Raw genomic sequence first — 16,471 nt, forward strand, 5'->3', positions numbered from 1 at the left:
CAAGAATTTGATATTGAAATCCAAGATAGGAAAGGTAGTAAAAAGCAAGTAGCAGACAACTTGTCTCGTTTGGAGGAGGAGGGGAGGCCGCATGTTGGCCTTGAAATCAATGTCTCCTTCCCCGATGAGCAACTTTTGGAAATTTCAATGAAAGAGGTGCCATGGTTCGCGGACTTAGCAAATTTTCTTATGTGTGGAATCATTTCGGATGAGTTATCTTCAAGCCAAAAGAAGAAGCTCAAAAGGGATTTTCAAGATTATTATTAGGAAGAACCATACCTTTTCCAGATTTGTATGGATGGGGTGATTTGGAGATGTGTAAGGTGATATTCTTGGGGCTTGTCATTCTTTGCCATATGGTGGTCATCATGGTGGAGCGAGAACGATGACCAAAGTGCTTAGTTGTGATTTCTATTGGCCTATTCTTTACAAAGATGCTAGTGAGTTAGTGAAAATATGTGATGAATGTCAACGGGCCGGTAGAATTTCAAAGAAAAATGAAATGCCTCTCACAACCATTTTGGAGATTGATATTTTCGATGTGTGGGGCATTGACTTCATGGGCCCTTTTGTGAGTTCTTGTGGAAATACCTACATCTTGGTCGTGGTGGATTATGTGTCCAAATGGGTTGAGACCGTTTCTTTACCCAACAATGAGGCGAGAAGTGTAGTGGCTTTCTTGAAGAAGAATGTTTTATCAGGGTTTGGTACTCCACGTGCAATTATAAGCGATGGGGGTCACACTTCTGCAACTAGGCTTTTGACACTTTACTTAGCAAGTATGGTGTTACACACAAGGTCACGACTCCCTATCACCCACAAGTTAGTGGGCAGGTGGAAGTCTCCAACCGGGAGATAAAGAGTATCTTGTCAAAAATAGTGAATGCTAATTTGCCGGATTGGTCCAAAAAGCTTAATAATGCATTATGGGCTTATCGGATGACTTACAAAACACTTATCAGAATGTCGCCATACAGGTTGGTGTTTGGAAAAAGCGTTTCATCTTCCGGTGGAACTAGAGCACAAGGCAATGTGGGCTCTAAAGAAGTTGAATCTTGATTGGGATGTAGCTGCTAACTTCAGGGTTGTGCATTTGAATGAATTAGATGAGTTCTGGTACCATGCTTATGTAAGTTCGTCCTTGTACAAAGAAAAGTTAAAATATCTTCATGACAAATACATTTGGAACAAAGAGTTCAAGGTGGGCGATCTTGTATTATTGTTTAACTCAAGGTTGAGGATGTTTCTCGGGAAGCTAAAATCCAAGTAGAGTGGTCCTTTTAAAATTTTTGGTGTAACACCTTTTGGTGCATTAGACTTGAAGAACAAAAATAATGAAGTATTCCGAGTCAATGGTCACCGAGTGAAGCACCACTTGGGCAAGGTTAGATATAGGCACGTGGTGGCGGTCATTCCTTTCTCTTGAGGGTATTTTGCGTCATGATGCGATGTTAAATCAGGCACTTCTTGGGAGGCAACCCATGTTTCTTTTCCTTTTTTCTTTTGTAGTTAGGTGTTATTTGTGTTCTTACTTGATTTGAAGTGTCCTATAGGGATAAGTGTGACTTACAAGAAAGGTGGACAAAAATATGGCTAAGTGTTTAAAATTGTGCGGACCGCACATTTCTATGTGCCATAGCAGAAGAGTATTGCGGCTGCACATTCCTCTTGCGGACCGCACATTTGAAATGTCAAAATACCAACTCTCTGAAGTTTGAGCTTGTCAGTGTGGAGGTCGATCTGTGTCACGACCCAAATCTCACATGTCATGATGGCGCCTATTACAATACTAGGCAAGCCGACAACTACAATAAACCACACATTCTTTAAGATTGAAAACATATTAAAATAGCTTAAGAATAAATCTCATAAATACTAATATGAAAATAGCGCGACTCAGTTTTACATTCTCCCAAAATCCGAGTGTCACTGAGTACATGAGCATTTACAATAACATGGTTTAACTAGTGAAACACTATCTAGGAAGGTAGAACAGTATAAATCAAACTTAAAGATAAAGGCGGAGAGTATAGGTCGGCGGATGCCAAAGCAACTACATCGAGAATCTCCGAACTGATAAAGGTCCAAAATCAGTAACCACCGTACCCGGAAGTACCTGGACCTGCACACGAAGTGCAGAGTATAGTATGAGTACAAATGACCCAATGTACTCAATAAGTAACAAGACTAACCTTGGGCTGAAAGCAGTGATGAGCTCAACAAGTACTGTTAAAATACAGAGTTTAACAGTACAGAAATGTAAACATGCTTTCAAGTTCAACAGTTAAGCTCAAAACGTATATAATATGCCAAGTGTGACTAGAATGAGGAATGGTACTTCTCCATATCCACATTTCAATTATGCATGCCAAGTGCAGTGCAACACAGTGATAAAATCATAGGCATACTCTCGGAGTATTAATTCACTCAGTCCTCCCATTCCCTGAATCCTCACAGTCACTCATTCCTCCCAATCGCTCGGCACTCACACTTGGCACTCGCACTCGCACTTATTAGGTACCTGTGCTCACTGCCGATGAGTCAGACTCCAGAGGGGCGGATCATGCCCAAGCGCTATAATAAGCCAATCATGACATGAATCAATACAGCTTGCTGTGGCACGCAACTCGATCCCATAAACATCCTCACAATCAGGCTCTCGGCCTCACTCAGTCATCAATCTCTCGAGTCTCTCGGGCTCACAAGTATCAAGATATGATGCATTAATAAACGACATCAGAGACTGAGATATGATATACAAATGATAGCTATGACTGAGAACATAATTGCAAATTAAGCAAATAATTCAACAACAACACGACCTCTGTGGGTCCGAACAGTACCAGCATATAGCCTAAGCATGACTTCTAACATGAATCACAGCTCAATTTCTTTAACACATGGGGAATACGTGGAAAATAACAAATTATATGACTACACAGTTCCACGGAATCGACCAAATCACAATTCTTATGATGCACGCCTACATGCCTATCACCTAGCATGTGCGTCACTTCGACACCAATCACATAACACATAATTCAGGGATTCATACCCTCAGAACTAAGTTTAGAAGTGTTACTTACCTCAAGCCGTGTAAATCTCTACTCCAATAAGCCCTTTCCTCGTGAATCGGCCTTAGAACGCTTCAAATCTAGCCACAAACAATTGGATACAATCAACACAACCTATAGAAATCAATTTCATATGAAAATGCTAAGTTCTTAATCAAAAGTCAAAAATACAACTCAAAAAGTCAATCTTGGGCCCACGTCTCGAAATCCGACAAAATTAACAAAATCCGAACACCCATTCAACCACTAGTCCACCCATACCAAAACTACTCATATCCGATCCCAACTCGACCTTCAAATCCTCAAATTAAAGCCTCGGAAGTGTCTATAATTTTTCACCAATGTTAAACCGAAAACACTAACTAAATGATGAAATCAATGATATATTCATGTAATTTAACAAAATTTGAGTTAGAATCATTTACCCCAATCACTCCCTTGAAAATCTCTCCAAGAAACGCCTCAACCCGAGCTCCCAAAATCAAATTGTGAAATATAACTCAAACCCTCGTTTTTGATATTAAAGAGTCTGCCCATATGTCCTTCTTAGCGATCGCCGGAAATGCTTGGCGATCGTGAAGAAAAAATCCTAAGCTGCAAAAAAATCACTTTACGCAAACGCGTATAAGCCCACGCGAACACGACTCACAAAATCCCAGACGTACGCTATCACAGACATCATTACGCGATCGCGAATAACAAATTCGTGTGAATCCAATCTCCTTTTTTCCTCTTCGCGAACGCGACTAGACCCACGCGTTCGCGATTCACTGCCTCTCCAACCTACACGATCACAGTCTCAAGCTCGCGAACGCATAGAACAAAATCCTAGCTTCCACAATAACACTTCGCGATCGCGACCCTCCTTTCGGGATCACGTACACGAAAACCAGCACCAGCAAAATTAGAAATCTTTTAAGGTTCAAAATGCACGGAACATGATCCGAATTACACCCGAGTCCCCTGGGACCTAAATCAAACATACCATCCAGTCCTAAAATATCATACAAATTCGCTCAAAGCATCAAATCACATCAAACAACACTAAAACCACCTAACACACATTGATCCAAGCCTAATGAACTTATGAACATCTAACTTCTATATTCGATGCCGAAACCTATCAAATCAACTCACACAAGTCATAATTGACTCAACGGACTTATTCCGTCTTCTAGAACCAAAATCTGATTCTGGTAACCACAAAGTCAACTCTCGGTCAAACTTCTCAACTCTCCAACCTTCTAATTTTTCAGCTTTCGCCATTTCAAGCCAAAATCACCTACGGACCTCCAAATCACTATCCGGACACACTCCTAAGTCAAAAAGCCCCCCACCGAGCTATTAGAACCTTCAAAACTCCATTTCGGAGCCATTTACACATAAGTCAACATGCGGTCAACTTTTTCAACTTAGGCTTCTAACCTTGGGACTAAGTGTCCCGATTCATTCCGAAACAACACCGTAACCAAACAAACTACCCCGACAAGTTACATAACAACAATTGAGCATATAATAATCAGTAAATGGGGGAACGGAGATACAACACTCAAAAATACCGGCCGGGTAGTTACATCCTTCCCCTCTTAAACAAACGTTTGTCCTAGAACGGGTCTAGAATAATACCTGGAGTCTAAATAAGAATGGATATCTGCTATGCATCCCCCGCTCGGTCTCCCAAGTAGCCTCCTCGACTGGCTGACCTCTCCACTGCACCTTCACAGAAACTATGTTCTTTGACTTTAACTTTCGAACCTACCGATCCAAAATGGCCACCGGCTCTACATCATAAGTCAAATCACCATTCAACTGATCCTTGCTAAAGTCCAAAACATAAGACGGATCATCGACATACTTTCGGAGTATGGATACTTGAAACACTGGATGAACACTCAATAGATTAGGCAGCAATGCAAGCCTGTAAGACACCTCCCCAATCCTCTCAAGCATCTCAAACGTGCCGATATACCGAGGGGTCAACTTGCCCTTCTTCCCGAACCTCATAACATCTTTCATGGGTGAAAATATGAGCAGTACCTTCTCTCCTACCATGTAAGCAACATCATGAACCTTCCCATCAGCTAGCTCTTCTGTCTAGACTGCGCCATGCGAAGCCGATCCTGAATCAACTTAACCTTGTCCAAAGCATCCTGAACCAAGTCAGTACCCAATAGCCTAGCCTCACCCGGCTCAAACCAACCCAGCGGAAACCCATACCGTCTCCCATACAAAGCCTCATAAGGAGCCATCTGAATGCTCGATTGGTAAGTGTTGTTGTAGGCAAACTCTGCAAACAGCAGAAACTGATCCCAAGAACCACCGAAATCTATGACACAAGCGCGTAGCATATCCTCCAATATCAGAATAGTGCGCTCGGGCTGTCCTTCTGTCTGACGGTGAAATGTTGTATTCAACTAAACTCGTGTGCCTAACTCTCGCTGCATTGCTCTCCAAAACTGCAATGTAAACTGCGTGCCCGATCGAAAATGATGGACACCGGCACACCGTGAAGGCAAAAAATCTCGCAAATGTAGATCTCAGCCAATCGCTCCGAAGAATAAGTAGTCCCAACTAGAATGAAATGAGCGGACTTGGTCAACTAATCCACAATCATCCAAATAGCATCAAACTTCTTCGATGTCCGTGGGAGACCAACTACGAAGTCTATGGTGATACTCTCCCATTTCCACTCCGGAATCTCAACCCTCTGAAACAATCTGTCTGGTCTCTGATGCTCGTACTTCACCTGCTGATAATTTAGGAACCGAGCTACAAATCACACTTTATCTTTCTTCATCCTCCTCCAGCAATAGTGCTACCGCGAACTATGGGCCTCCTCAAGAATCAACTCATGTAGCCCATCCACATTGGGCACACAAATCCAACCATGCATCCGCAATATCCCATCATCCATAATAGTAACCTCATTGGAATCACCGTGCTGAACTGTGTCCTCGAGGACAAGATAATGGGGATCGTCATATTGATGCTCCCCGATGCGATAATATAAGCAAGATCGAGAAACCACACAAGCTAGAACTCGACTAGGCTCCGAAATATCTAATCTCACGAATTGATTGGCCAAGGCGTGAATATCTGCTGCAAGCGGTCTCTTACCTAGCAGAATAAATGCAAGGCGACCCATACTCACCGCCTTTCTACTCAAGTCATCGGCCACTACATTGGCCTTCCTGGGATGATACAGAATGGTAATATCATAGTCCTTTTGTAGCTCCAACCATCTCTACTGCCTCAAATTTAGATCCTTCCGTTTGAATAAGTATTGGAGACTCCGATGATCCATAAATACCTCACAAGACACACCATAGAGATACTGCCTCCAAATCTTCAATGCATGAACGATGGTTGCCAACTCCAAATCATGAATGGGGTAGTTTTTCTCGTGGGGCTTCAATTGGCTTGAAGCATAAGCAATCACTCTACCTCAATACCAATTCGAGAAGCATCACAATACACGGTATAAGAGCCTGACACTGAAGGCAAAACTAGAACCCGAGCTGTGGTCAAGGTAGTCTTGAGCTTCTGAAAGATCTCCTCACACTCATCCGACCACCTGAATGGAGCACCCTTCTGGGTTAACCTGGTCAAAGGCACTACAATGGACGAGAAACCCTCCACGAGGCGATGATAATATCCAGTCAAGCGGAGAAAACTTAAAATCTCAGTAGCTAAAGACGGTCTAGGCCAACTCTGAACTGCCTCTATCTTCTTTGGATTCACCTTAATCCCCTCACTGGACACTACGTGCCCCAAAAAATGCCACCGAACTGAGCAAAAACTCACACTTGGAGAACTTGGCATAAAACTTCTCATCCCTCAACCTCTGTAGTACAATCCTCAAATGTTGTGTATGCTCCTCCTGGCTACGTTAGTACACCAGGAATCATCAATAAATACTATGACAAACGAATCAAGACATGGCGGGAATACACTGCTCATTAGATGCATGAATGCTGATGTGGCGTTGGTCAGCCCAAAAGATATCACAAGGAACTCATAATGACCATAACAGGTCCTGAATGCCGCCTTCAGAATATCCAATTCCCGAATCTTTAAATGGTTATACCCAGATCTCTGATCAATCTTAGAGAACACATTCACTCCTTGAAGCTGTTCAAGTAGATTATCAATGCGCGGCAAAGGATACTTGTTCTTGATTGTAACTTTGTTTAACTGCCTATAGTCAATATACATCAGCATAGTACTACCATTCTTCTTCACAAACATAATCGGTGCACTCCAAAGCGACACACTAGGCCTAATAAACCCCTTATCAAGAAACTCCTGAAACTACTAGTTTAACTCCTTTAACTCTGCTGGTGCCATACGATACGGAGGAATAGAAATGGGTTGAGTGCCCGGCACCAAGTCAATACCAAAATCAATATCCATGTCGGGTGACATGCCCGGCAGGTCTGCAGAAAACATATCTGAAAAGTCTCGCTCTACCGGAACAGAATCAATAGTAGGAGTATCAGCACCAACATCTCTGACAAAGGCCAAATATGACAAAAACCCCTTCCTAACCATTAGTTGGGCCTTCAAATATAAAAGCATCTTGCCGGGAACATAATCTAGAGAACCTTTCCACTCGATCCTTGGCAACCCCGCCATCGCCAACGTCACAGTCTTGGAGACAACCAATCCATACCCAAGATCACGCCAAAATCAACCATACTAAGTAATAAAAGATCAACTCTAGTCTCCAACCCTCCAATGATCACCACACACGACCAATAAACAAGGTCCACAACAATATTATCGCCCACCAGCGTAGATACATGAATAGGTGAAACTAAGGACTCACGAGGCATATCCAAATAACGAGTAAAATAGAATTTTACATAGGAATAAGTAGAACCAGGGTCAAATAATGTGGAAGAATCTCTTTGGCTCATTGAAATAATAAAACCAGCACCAACAAAATCAGAAATATTTTAAGGTTCAAAATGCGCCGAACATGATCCGAATCACACTCGAGGCCCCTGGGAGCTCAACCAAACAAAGCAACCAGTCCTAAAACATCATACGTACTCGATCGAAGAGTCAAATCATATCAAACAACGCTAAAACCATGAATCGCGCATCGATTCAAGCCTAATGAACTTATGAACTTCTAATTTCTACATTCGATGCCGAAACCTATCAAATCAACTCAGATTGACCTCAAATTTTGAACACAAGTCATAAATGATTCAACAGGCCTATTTTGACTTTCGAAACCAAAATTCGAGTCCGGTAACCACAAAATGAACTCTCGGTCAAACCTTCTAATTTACACATAAGTCATTTCAAGCCTCGAAACTTCAATTTTTAAACTTTCTCCATTTCAAGCCAAAATTACCTACGGACCACCAAATCATTATTCGGACACACTCCTAAGTCCAAAATTACCATACGGAGCTATAAAGACCCTCAAAACTCTATTCTGGAGCCATTTACACATAAGTCAATATCCGGTCAACTGTTTCAACTTAGGCTTCAAACCTTGGGACTAAGTGTCCCAATTCATTCCGAATTATCCCAAGATCTAAACCAACTACCCCGACAAGTCACATATCAATAATTGAGCACATAATAAGTATTAAACCGGGAAACGGAGCTACAACACTAAAAATGACCGGCCGAGTCATTACAATCTGCGACCGCACATAAAATCTACGGCCACACCTGAAAATGTGCGTACCACACTTTGGGTTCTGCGAATATCCGCCCAGGTGATAGAGTGTGGACCACACTCTCTTCTTTCCCCCTCTCAAATAGTTGGTATAAATAGAATAATAGACTCCATTTTACACTTTTTCCTCTTTGAGCAAAACACTGTTACTCTGTTGATTTTCTTGGAGATATTTACTATCCTCACACACAACCACCTTGATTTTACTACCATTGCACTCAATCTATCTGGTATGCTTAAATTTCATGTTAAATTATTTGTGTTAGTTTAATTTTTAGATTTTAAGTTCTTTTTAGGCCATATGTTATAAGAGTTCTATTATGTGTCTATATAGGGTAGATCCGAATTGGGTAAACTTAATACATGCTATAATGGGGTTGGCATAGTGAAATTTCATATTTTTACAATGTTACCAAACCTAATTGTGCGAGAAATTGAAATATCTAAGTAGGAAAAAGTTGTCACTTGTTAATTTTTAAAATCTACGGCCGCACTTGAATTTGTGTGGTCAGCAGATGAGGAATTTTGGCAACTCCGTGGAACTGGGATCTGCATCCACAAAGTAAAATGCACGGACCGAAGATTTTCCTTTGCGGCCGCAGATCAGCCAATTCTCTGTCATCAAAGAGTCTGCAATTTTGAGAGTCAGAAGTGCGGCCATTAGTTAAAATGTACGGACTGCACTTCCCTTCGGCGACCGCATAACAGAATCCTGCGGATCGCAACTACCATCTGCGGTCGCACATAAAAAATGTGTGGCCCGCAGATTCTTTTTCCTGCAGGCATATGTTATGTTCATAACCCCATTATGTCCAATTGTTTCTCCTTTACATACATAAGTCTTGAATGTGTTGAACAATGAATTGTAACTGACAATCTTCTTTGCTTTGATACGGACAATGGTTCGATGAAGAGGACGAGGCAACACTTCAAATGGAAGAGGTGAAACTTCCCGGGGTCAAGATAAAGGCACCTTGCCCTTGGCCAGCCGAAGACTATTAGAAAGAAAACCACAACCGGTAGGAGGAGAGGTGTAGACCTCGTCGAGTCTAGTTCCTATGTCCCGTCTAGGAAGATGTCAGAAGGCAACTCAGCCTCTGTTCATGAGGAGAAGGCAACTACACAGTCGAGGCCACATGTTAGATACTAGCTCAAGGATGAGTGTTCTTCATCTCACAGCACCTCCGAGGGGTCAGAGAGTGCTAGCAAGGCTTCTGAGCCATCATCTACACCAGTCCCAGAGGCATAGATTATACATGATATTCCCGATGATGGTAGATGGGGAGATGGTACAGCTACAACTATGGAGATATCAAATAAGAATGAGGTATTGGAGGATAGATTTGTCACCTTGGCTGCCTTCACTAGTTTTCATACATTGGAGCACTTTGAGTTTTGAGGCAAAGGAGTGGCAAACCTTTGTCTACAGCATATTGGACCCAAGCCAGAATGAGACTCATCTTCCTATTCCTCAGGAAGTGCTTATGGCTTCCATCATGGCTGGGTACCCAATTAATGTAGGTGCCATGATGTCGATCAACATTTCATTAATAGCACGGCAGGATGGCACGACCTACCCTTATCACAACACTATCACAGAGTACCTCACTGATGCAAAGGTAGAGCCGAGAGATTTTGACACCAAGGTAAAGTCGAAGAAGCCATTTGACTGGTATTCACTGATGGATGCGAGCAACCCAAAGAAGAAAGTCCAACCTTCTACCACCACAGGCCAGTCTGATGAGCCACTAGTAGTAGTTACTGAGACAGCTGATCTTCCATCCACCTCTGCTGAGCCTTCTTCCAGTGTCGCTGCTATACCTCCGCCATCATCCTCAGCTCCTACCACAGCCCCTAGGGAAGCTCTGAAGCCAGTGCCCATGCCCACAACCCCATTATCTACGCTATGACTTTCCCAGACATTGGTGAGTCTGACTTATCTAGTATTGTTGCAATGTAGTCTGCTACACATGCACCACATGCCCCTTCTAACATTGATGAGATGCTAAAGAAGATTCTGGAGAACCAGAAGACGATCATGGACACCTTGGTAAAGCACGATTCAGTTATTGAGGAGATGGGAAAGGAAGTGAAGAAGATGAGGAAGTTCCACGCAAGCAAGAAATTAATAGACAAGCTCAAGAAAGAGGTGACTAGACTTGCTATAGCTGGGGGATCTTCCTTTTGAAATGCTACTTGACCCGTACCAGTCCATCCCATAGCCATCAGTACCATCTGCACCGCTAGCGCCAGATGGCCACTCTAAGGAGCCAAACCTTGCAGCCGACACTGCCGACTCAGTGCATGCGATGTTTGCCACTCCCGCCATGCCTAGATGTGATGATGATGAGAATCAGTTGGCTGACCCTGAGGGAGATGATGTTTCTAGGGACACTGAGATGTCTAAGGATCCTTAGGGAGTTTTTCTTCACCCTCTCTCCTTTCACTCTTATTTTGCTAAGCATTGGGAACAATGCTTACTTTTATTCGGGAGAGGGGGGTGGAGTTTATTTGATACATTACCACACTTTGTATACATTTGGTCTGCAATAATTTGATGATTCTCTCTCCTTTCTTATTTGTATTTACCTGTCTTTAATAGTTACTGTTCATTAGCTTCTTTATTGTTTCCATTTTAGTTTTTTTTCGGTTAAGTAGCTTCTTTTTTATGCTTTCGTAGATAATAAGCCTTTGGTTTTCTTAACGCCATGGTTCTTTCCAAGGTAGTTATTTGTGTGAACCGGGTGACTTGTCCCGACGATGGTTATCGTGACAACCTTCTTAAGGAAATGAGTATATTTTTGTGTTTATGTAATAATAGTGGTAGTAATAAATAAAAAGACCTAATCAAGTCATTCTTGAAGAGTTGGTACCAACACACTTAACCATGTGCTTATGATTAGAGATAAGATTTTTGAAAAAAATAGCTCTAGTTAGTGACTTTGTGACTCTTGAGTTGACTTTGGTGATCATCGTGTGGTTTATTGGACCATAGTGATCTTTAAACTTGAATGTGGTCGTTGTAGGCTCTCGAATTTATCCTCTTTTACAATCTAGTTGCGTGAGGGGTGAGATAAATTATTGCTAGTCCAAGTATCCGTGTGGATGGTCTAAAACTTGCCCCGAATGTGTTTCAAGGCGAAATCTTGTGTATTTATACCCTATAAGAACGGGTGATGGACGAAACTACTCTTGGCAAGCCGAAGTGGAAAAATTGGACTATCATAATGGTGTGCTGCGCTTGCCTCTGCACTGCCTCGCCGCGCCATGCGACACCCCATACAGCGCGGGAGTGCAATTTTCTTTATTCTAGAATGTTTTTACATTTTTAACTTTTAGACTTAGTTCTTGAACTCCGAACACAATTCCGATTTAATTCTTTGGGTTTCTACTCAGATTTCAAAGCTCCAAATCATCCATTTTAGCTCTAAAATTGCTTCTGAACTTAGAATCACATCCTACACAACAAAATTCACATAATAAGTATAAACACTTACATTGAGTACGAAATATAGTTAAAAATATGAGTTTCTAGCCTACTATTAACACCCCACACTTAGATCATTGCCCGTCCTTAAGCAATACAAACTACACTTAGCAGAAACAACTACCTTTCCAAACAGCTCTCTTAACTCGTCACGCCAAGAATATTTAAATCGAGCACCATATCATCATATCCTAGACTCAAGACTAGCCTCAAAAATATTAATTATTTTTAAAACTATCTCACTTACTCTAATAAAGAAGCCAAAGACATCACCTTTTCCTCACAAGTCATGTGTTTGTCATAACAAACAGTAGAGAGTAGTCTCATACACATAAAATTCAAGAACAAATAGGGTCTCTAAATAGAAAGAATTTACTCACACTCAAAAATTAAATTTATGTGCCATAACAGATGTACTATAGGATTACCCATGATGTAATACTCTACTAATTCGAGCTCACTTAGTCAAGGATCAAGTAGGACTTAATTTTTGTTATAATGTAGGTTGCGGGGACAACTAGGATACAATTTGGATAACAGTGACTACACCTCCCTAAGCATTTTTAATACATACAACTTTAAAATTCAAACTCCATATTTGTGTTGAATAAAACATTTCCTACCTTGAAAGTACTAACATCAAGTTCTCATTTTATTAAAGCACAAAATATATATGAGAGTTACCACTAAGAAGGAATGATTTTTTTCACAAAACATATAAAAACCCAAAATTTCTTTTTCTTTTCCACTTTTATTTTTCTTTCTGACTTCCTAGTTTTTATATGGTTTTTTTTTCTTTTGGATTCCCTACAAGTGACTAACACAATTATTTTAAAATATTGCACCTTTTTTTTTTTATAGTTCCACTTAAAACCCAATCGGATCTCCACTTAGCTTTTAACAAGCTCATAATAATTTCAAGTGCTCAAGAGAGGAAAAAAGGTTCAAACAGATGGTCAATTCAAATAAAGATGTCAGAATTATAGTGTGGTTGCCAAAGAAATAGGATTATAGGCTCACCAGGGCTAACAGAGATACACAATATTTGGTGGATAAACATACATATATCTTGTTCAACAAGAAAATACTTCTATCAAATCCTAAACTGAACAAGACTATAATTTTGCTTTGCACACACTGAGAGAAAGTTCTAGAAATCGAATGACATGCACAAAATATCAACAAATATCTCACACAGACACATTGGCACACAACTCACTTAGGACGCATCTATTCCGACTCTCTAGTCAAAGTAGTTAGCAAAATCTATCATTTTAAGGTACTTAAACACGAGTCAAAAAGTGAGCCTAGATATCACAACTAAGTCACTCACTGCTCTAAAGGCACAACAAAGTCAAGAAAATTGCCTCTAATTATCACTACCGTATACAATTCTTTATTCCTACTAAAAGAAAACTAACTACATATGGTTCAAGCAAAAATTCTTAAAAAAGAACTGTGATACAATGAAAACCCAAGAGAAAGTTATTACACTACCTAAAAACATAAACCAAATTGAAAGACATATTTTTGGAATTTCAAATTCCATTTTTTGAATTTTTTTTACTTTAATCCCTGAAGCTAATGGTCGAGGAAATCCATTATTGGGTAAAGTTATATCAAACTGCTACATGAATTACTAGTTATTACAGGCCAGGTAGAATTCAGAGTTGAGATTATGGGCCATAATGTCTAATAAAGAATGAAACAAATCAATTAAAGCCAAATGGAAAAGAGAAACAAAGAAAATAAGAGCACCCCACCCCACACTTAAGAAATTGCATTGTCCCTAATGCAAAGCAATAAAACAATGGTGATAAAATGATTCCGTGAAGCACTAGGCCTAATCATCAGGACCCTTAAAGGTGTGAAGGTACTCCTCATCATTAGAAGGCTCGGAGTTAACATCCTCATCCGGTGGCAGTCCACCTCCCCCGGCCATACCTAACCACTGCTATGAGATAGCAGAAAAGGGGAGGTCAAGCTGTAGCTCAACCAAGTCAACCTCTCCACTTTTAGCTGAGTGCGCATATCAACAAACATCAATTGGAGTGTCTCCCCAACTCGAATCATCCACTGATCCATAGTATCCACCGCCATAGGATGATTAATCACTAAAGTAATAACAAACAACTTGATAGGATGCGGGTCCGGAGTCACCCGATCATAGTGAAAATCCTCTGGCACATGGTGCATCCTCAGTAGCCGAGTGATCATGCTCGGATAAAGCAATCGTTATGCCCTAAAAGGTCATATCCTAGCCATATGCTCAAGCATGATCTTACCCATATAAAACTCCATCCTAGTTAAGAAGGCATAAATTGAACAAGCCTTCACCCTAGACACATCAGTCTCACTGGTAGTAGGCATGATTAGCTACAAAATTTACCCTATAAAGATGATGCTTAATATCCTAACAAGCTGGTCTCGGAGAAACCTCTGGAATGTTTTATGGGAACACTGAGTGGATCCCATCACCATGTTGATTGCATGCGAAGAAAAGGGAATCGTCTTAGCCCTGACCTCTACCTCATACACAACATCCACATTCACCTCCGTCTACTAGTTGGCGTAAAATTCTCTAACCATATTGACATTCACATCATCTCCGGGACGGAACAAACACTCCAAGCCCATAGCCCTTATATTTAGATATAGCACTAAATATTTAAGAGCTAAATCAATGGTGAGCATGTACAAGACCACCCTAATGCCAATTGACACTCAGGGACCACGTCCGCCTCATGATCAATTTTCTCTATCTCCACCTCCACTAGAGCTTCGTGTTCGTCTTGCCTGCTCCCTCTACAACTACTGGAGGCTACTCCGGAGGATCTAATGTTAGCACGCTTTCTTTCCCAGCAAGATATTGTACATGCATAAGACGAACACTATTAGCCACAACACATAGAATAAAATACAAAACCAATGGGGTTAACAACCCACACTTATGTATTTGGCATGTTCATAGGCAACAATGTATATAGGGGACTTAGACTACCCATATATCCAACAAGCAAGTCATCACCAAACCATCAAACCTTCCTCAATTCTAGTATAGCAACACCACCTGTTACAAAAAAGAAAATCAAGGTGCTATACTAACGGCTGAACTAAAAAATATAAAATCAAGAAGTTAACTAAACTAGCTACTAAAAGCAAAAAGAAAAAAGTTAAACTCCAAACACTACACAAGTATATGGCATGAACCGAATGAGTCAAATAGAATTAGAATCACAACAGCATGAGGGGGCCAACACTCGAAATTGTAAGTTTTAGGACATGATTGCCCACCCTACACGTCGAATCACACACCATCTATACACAAAGCAAGAAACATCAATAACTTATTTCAAAAGCCAAAATAATATCATTGAGGCAAAAACATGTAGTGTGCACTATGTCAAGGCCAAATTTGAAGCTCAATTTTCACTTGAATCGCATCATATAGCACACACCACCAAAATTTATAAAAAGAATTTCAAACACCGCTCACATTAACAAAAAATCATCCATAAGCACAACAGCTAATCAAATCCCACAATAATGAAGTATAATTTCGGCCAAATTAAGAGAAACATACAAAAAATCTACAAAATAAAACCTTCATAGGGTTTTGATGAACTACACTAAATTAAACTAACTAAGTACACAAACAGATTCCAAGATAGAGTGGAGCGATGAAAGAAGAAAACTTACCTTGAAGCTTGAGGGAGATGGGGGGATGGAGTCGACAAAGAATTAAGGAGGGCTGGAGAAAGCTTTGGAAGTTAGAGTAGAAAGAGAGAAATAGAGCTTGAGAGAATGGGAGAAAGGGGTCAAGGTGATTAAGACAGATTGGGAAAAAAGGGTCTGGAGGGGGGTGGTTTCAAAACTAGGGAAATAAACCTTTTTTTAAAAATTAGGCTGAAAACTATCCTACCGGGCTGTGGGGTTGAGGCTCCCCATGTGCCGCAGTAGTGGGGAAGTTCGGAGACATAAGAAAAATATCAAAGTTACCCATTTTTCCTAGTGCGGCACGAGGCGATATGCCTCACACGGCGTACAAGGACAATTTTCTTAGTTTCGCACTTTTATGTTTTTTTGCCTACTAGGTTGCTCCCTGTCACAATCCAAAATCCAACTAGTCATGATGGTTTATTTATCAGGTAAGACAAATAACAATTATCCAATTTAATAAGATTTATTTAGAAAAGAAATGATAATACAACT

General features: G+C 40.8%; 1 long non-coding RNA gene across 2 annotated transcripts; it reads right to left on the reverse strand.

Moving 5' to 3' along the window:
- Window positions 1-1,857: 1,857 nt before the first annotated feature.
- Window positions 1,858-16,259, reverse strand: LOC104095411 (uncharacterized). 2 transcript variants are annotated; one of them, XR_011413007.1, is made up of 3 exons: window positions 15,959-16,259; window positions 3,087-3,154; window positions 1,858-2,122 (listed from the first exon to the last, which is right to left on the reverse strand). It is a non-coding gene; the product is annotated as an uncharacterized lncRNA (long non-coding RNA). The 2 variants fall into 2 exon arrangements; XR_686125.4 differs by lacking the exons at window positions 1,858-2,122; window positions 3,087-3,154 and adding an exon at window positions 13,787-15,329.
- Window positions 16,260-16,471: the final 212 nt, after the last annotated feature.

Source organism: Nicotiana tomentosiformis, chromosome 12, assembly GCF_000390325.3.
Source record: "Nicotiana tomentosiformis chromosome 12, ASM39032v3, whole genome shotgun sequence".
Taxonomy (NCBI): Eukaryota; Viridiplantae; Streptophyta; class Magnoliopsida; order Solanales; family Solanaceae; genus Nicotiana; species Nicotiana tomentosiformis.